Source organism: Lemur catta, chromosome 4 (genome assembly GCF_020740605.2).
Source record: "Lemur catta isolate mLemCat1 chromosome 4, mLemCat1.pri, whole genome shotgun sequence".
NCBI lineage: Eukaryota > Metazoa > Chordata > Mammalia > Primates > Lemuridae > Lemur > Lemur catta.
The window spans coordinates 585546-591545 of NC_059131.1; positions in this window are offsets into that span (position 1 = coordinate 585546).

Genomic DNA, 6000 nt, shown 5'->3' on the forward strand with positions numbered 1-6000 from the left:
GATTAAAGACTTAAATGTAAGACCTGAAGCCATAACAAATCTAGACTAAAATCCAGGGAAAACTCTTCTAGACATTGGCCTGGGCAAAGAATTTATGACTCAGACCCCAAATGCAAATGCAACGAAACCAAAAATAAATAAATGGTACTTAATTAAACTAAAAAGTTTTACACAGCAAAAAAAATAATCAACAGAGTAAATAAACACTACAGAATGAGAGAAAATATTCACAAACTATGCATCTGACAAAGGGCTAATATCCAGAATCTACAAGGAACTCAAACAACCCAACAAGAAAAGAAATAAATGACCCCATTCATATGCGGGCAAATGGCACGAACAGACATTTTTCAAAAAAGAGACATAGAAATGGCCAACAGACATATGAAAAAAATGCTCAACATCACTAATCATCAGGGAAATGCAAATCAAAACCACAATGAGATACCACCTTAACCCTGTCAGAATAGCCATTATGGAAAGTCAACAAGCAATAGATGCTGGCACAGATGCAGTGCAAAGGGAACACCTATACCTTGTTGGTGGGACTGTGAATCAGTACAACCTCTGTGGAGAACAGTATGGAGATTCCTCAAAGAACTGAAAGTAGACCTACCATTCGATCCAGCAATCCCACTACTGGGGATCCACCCAAGGGAAATGAAGTTATTTTATTAAATAACTGCACTCGTATGCTTATCACAGCAGAATTCACAGTAGCAAAGATATGGAACCAACCTAGTGCCCACCAACTGATGAGTGGATAAAGAAAATGCGGCATCTACACCATGGAGTGCTACTCAGCCATGGAAAGGAAGGAAATAACGTCTTTTGCAGCAACTTGGATGGAACTGGAGGCCATTATCCTAACTGAAGTATCCCAGGAATGGAAAACCAATGCCACGTGTTTCCACCTGTCAGTGGAAGCTAAGCGGTGGGTGTGCGTGGTCACACAGGGGGTGTGCTGGACACTGGGGACTGAGAAGGGAAGGGGCTGGGAGGGAAGAAAACTACCTCTTGGCTGCAGTAAACACCATCGGGGCGACGGGTGCCCTAACACCCAGATACCACCATACAATTCATTCAAGTAGCAAAACTCCACTTGTAGCCCCTAAATCCAGGGAAATAACAAAAACCATGCAAGGTGAGTGGGGCAAAGATGAAGACAGCAATGGAGACGGGTCCAGATGGGAAGAGGGAGCTGGAGCCTGGTGTGGTTCTGACTCTGTCTGGATCCCACTCCCACAGCTGCCTGAAGATCTCTGTACTTACCACTGAAGTTGTCTTCCTCTTACATTCCACGCTGATGTTTTCAACATATGTTAATTCACTGCACTTGTTTTAATTCGATCCAGGTGTGTGTGACACACCTCAAGGTCATGCTGGTTACATGCCAGGGTTCGGAGCCTTTTCAACCAGTTTCCACTAACGCGTTTAGAACCTACTGCTCACGACTTGAGCTGCTGGCCTCTGTCTCAGGCTCTGTGTCCTGTGAGTGCGGCTGTTTCCGGCAGGCGGGTGTGACGTCTCCATCAGCCCCGGTTAGGGAGCAATGACAGCTGCAGCTGGGGCAGCTTCCACCTGCCGACAGTCCCCTCTCCCAGTCCTTTCCCGTGTGATATGTGAGGTGGGAAGATGACTGAGGGTTACCTTAGCCAACACTTACTGCAATAACAACAACACACTATGCACCTCATCATTTATAAGAACTGCACAGTGCAGGGTTACCTGTGTTGATAAAAAGTACCTCAAAACATTAAGATTTTAAGTATGATTATGTCCATATAACTAATATTTTAATTCCGCTATCTTAAATATCTGTCACCGACACGTTAAATATGCCATTGCAGAAAAGCTGAATTTTTTTTAAAAAATCACAATTTCACATTTATATTAAGTTATTTCACAATGACTATATTCCTTTTGTACTGTGAGGTTGTTTTTCCTTACTAATGAGTCAAAAGAGCTTCGTAATCCTATTCTTGAAAGGTACCTGTAACTTATTTTCTAAAACGAGAAGTTTAGCTGGAAGCAAGTACATTTTGTTTCAAAAAATTAGGTAACAGAAAATAGTACCTCATGCCTCCCAGTTATGTGGCCTTCGCGTATCACACTAGATAGCTCCTGTGTGCGTGTATTTGCATGGTGCTGCGTGTATCGCACAACACGTACACAAGCATTTAGAAACAAAGCCAAATAAAATTACGCATAACAGCCAGTAGCGGCTTCCAGATCTTCCAGCTTCATGGGTTCGTTTTTACAGCTACAGTTGCGTTTGGGGTTTGAGGGAAGGGCTGGCTGGTTTCCTGTCAATCTGTTCTGTTACGATGAAGAGTCTGAAAGGCACAAATTTCCTCAAAGTGTGTTTTTCTAAGAAGACATAGGCAGAGTAAACCCCAGCGTGGGGTCTACTCATTCTGGGACTCGTGTGACAGTCCTGGCACCCAGTGGCCCCAGGTCCCCATTTTCCCTGAGCTGTCAGGGAAGCTGAGGATCACTGGGAAAATCGCTCCTCCAGGAGTGGGAACGGCGAGGTTTAGGGAGACTGTGGGAGATGACCCGGCTGCCGGGCACTGATGTGGACACTGCCCAGGCCGGGTGGCCTAGGACCTGAGTGTCCCCAAGCTCCCGGTTGAGTAAAGTGCCACTCCTTGGGAACCACAATGGGTTAAACATCCAAGACCCGGGTCCTGACCCCAAGCTGATGGACGTCGGCCACTCTGGGTCCCCTCTCCCCCAGGGCAAGGTGCCCAACCATTCCGCAAGTCTCCACAAACCTGGGATTCCGGGAGGGGCTCGCTGCTCCGTGGGATTAGAAGTGGCACCAGGTTTCAATTTAAACAGCGTTAACTGATGACTCAGTATTTTATGACTGTGTGGGAACAGAGCCCCCAAATATAAAAGCTTTCCCATCCCTGGAGGAAGTGACATTCTCTTGGGAGCTTTGCACACCCAGGGGCAAGGCACAGCAGCCTACGACTAGCTGCTGAATGAGACTTGCTCAGAGAAACCTTATTTCCTTTGCAAAAGAGACCTCGCTGGCTGCCGTGGTGCGGAGATTTCTGGGAGCCCATGGAGAATTAACCGGGCCTTGAAACACAGGTTCATTTAAGGTATATATTGTATTAAACAGGAGGATATTTCTTTTCTAGGAAATTCTATGACCAAATAGTTCAAGGTGAGAAGGACCATGGCAGGAGCTGCGGACAGACAGGATGCTCTGCTCGGGACGCTGGTGCCCAGGGGTGACGGGAAGGTTGGATTTCGCCAAACTCGGGGACCCCGTGGATTTGACTGTGTGGACGAAAAGTCATAATTGCTGATTCAGAGAACAGACAGAAAAGTGTGTCTCAGTGACGGGACCTAGTGACACAGGTGAGACCCGGCCACCAGGACAAGGGGGGTCGGGGGGCAGAGTCTTCACAGGGTGGGGGGACGGTGGCATGCGGAGAATACCTGTAAGGGAAACAAAGGCAGGAGTCGAGAAGGGTTTCAAGGCTGAATCACAGGAAATGGGAAATGAGTGGCTGGGACAGAGGTGCGGCGACAGCAGTGACGTTCCCCAGCAAGCCTCACGCCGGGAGGGACCGAGCCTGCGCTGTGACGCCAGCCTCCCACTGTCGTCGAAAGTGCGTGTTTCACACGCGGCCTTGCCTGTTCTGCCTGAAACCCGCCTGGCTGCCGTGGCCTGGGCGCAGCGCGACTCCCACCAGTCCCGGCTCCGGCCCCTCCGCGTGGGGCTGTCGCCGGGTCCGGGTCGCTGCCCCCGCGTCACCCTGCTCCGGAAAGCCCCGTGCCGGGCGGCACCGGAGCCGCAGGGTTGGCATCCCAGGAAACGCCCCGACCCGGCGTTGACGGGCGACTCCGCTCTGGGGACGCGTGTCCTCAGCCGTCCCGCGGTTGCTGTGACCTCCGCCTCCTCTGACCCCGGGCTTTCCGGAAAGGCTGTTCCCAGGACGGGATTTCGGGAGCCCGCCTGGCCTCAGCGTCCTCACCGGGCCCGTCCCCGCGGTCACCCCCTGGCGCGGCCCGGCCCCTCCCGCGGCTGAGCCCGCCGCAGCCCCACGCGCGGTTCCGGCGCGCAAAGGCCCACGCAGGTTCTGAAGCAGCGGGGGCCAGGGGGCGGCGTCCTGACCGGCCCGACCCGGATCGGAGGAGCCAACACAGGCCGGGATCCCAGGCAGCGGACGGCGCGCGCAGACCGCAGACCCGCGTGCGCACCGGGCAGCCTGGCCGCGCAAGCAGACGCAGGAACAGCGGACGGGGACTCTGGGCGCCGGCAGGTGCCCCAGCGTGGCCTTGCTGACCTCAGGGAGCGGCCGGGGAGGCGGCCCAGGTCTTTCCCGTGGGGCTGCGGGTGTCTCCAGCCTCACCTCCCGCCCCCCCAGGGCCACCCGCACCCCCCGGGCCACCCGCACCCCCCAGGGCCACCCGCCCCGCCCAGGACCACCCGCCCCCCCCGGGCCACCCACACCCCCCAGGGCCACCCGCCCCCCCCAGGGCCACCCGCATCCCCAGGGCCACCCGCCCCGCCCAGGACCACCAGCCCCCCCTGGGCCACCCGCCCCCCCCCAGGGCCACCCGCATCCCCAGGGCCACCCGCCCCGCCCAGGACCACCAGCCCCCCCAGGGCCACCCGCACCCCCCAGGGCCACCCGCATCCCCAGGGCCACCCACCCCGCCCAGGACCACCCGCCCCCCCTGGGCCACCCGCACCCCCCAGGGCCACCCGCATCCCCAGGGCCACCCGCCCCGCCCAGGACCACCCGCCCCCCCTGGGCCACCCGCACCCCCCAGGGCCACTCGCATCCCCAGGGCCACCCGCCCCCCCAGGGCCACCCGCACCTCGGCGGAGCGGGGGGGAGGAACACGCCAAGCGCTCTGGCCGGGACACCCCGCCAGGACTCGGCTGGGCGCGGTGGCCGCGGTCCAGCAGGCAGTTTGCGAACAGCAGTGGTTTGTCCCCAAATCTTGCGGATTGAGAATATGTGGGGTAATTCGTTCCCAGACGGCCCTCTGGCGCCACCTGCTGCCCTCACGCTGCGTAGCTCTCCTCGGCTCTCGGAGAAGCAATGCTTGAAGCCAAAGTCACGGTAAAATGAAGAAAAGCCAAGAACGGGCGACACAATTCACAAATTGCATCGCGCAGGTTACCGCGGTGGTTTCTTGCGCTGGCCTGGCAGGAAAGCAAACAGGGCGCCTGCAGGTGCCACGTGTCAACGACACCCAACGTGGACTTGGTGAGGGAGGAGGTTGTGACCGGGAGGCTCCAGCCCTGAGACCCCCCGGCTCTCCCAGCCAGGTAGGGACCCCTTCTCTGCCCCGAGAGGTGGCCAGGTGGGGACTGTGTGGCCGCAGTCACAGGGGGGAACCTGGCCCTGGGGCCGGCGGGACCCACAGAGGCCGCCCAGGGGTGTGTCGGGCGCTGCCCGGGGGCTGGGGAAGGAGGTGGGACAAGTGACGGACCGTCCACTGTGGTCGGTTATCTGTAGCCACGGGGGCCCCTGGGGGGCTGGGTCTGCCCCTGTCCTCGGTAAACAGGCCACTGAGCATTTTCGGACAGCTGTACAATGTGTGTGTGTGTGTTTTAGGCTGTGTTATTAACCAAAAAGCCCAAAAGTTAAAACCCATTAAAAAGTTTACAAAATAAAACATGACAGTAAGCTAAGGTTAATTCATTATCGAAGAGAGAAAAGTACTGCTCTTATGAAGTCAGTGTGGCCCGAGTGCACAGCGTTTGCAGGTCTGCAGTCCTGTCCGAGGCCGGGACATCCACTCAGTGACATGCCCGGAGTCTCACTAAGTCCTGTGGGGAAGGGGCCTTTGCAGGACGCGGCGGCTGGGGGTTCCAGGTGCACAAAACTCAGGTGAGATCCGCGTTGTCAGTGGAAACTCAGTGTCCTTCGGAGCGAAGCTTCCAGCCGGCTGATTCCTGGTCGCACAGATGGTGCATGTGCAGTAACACGTTGCTCCACAACAGGGATGCATGTTGAGAAACGT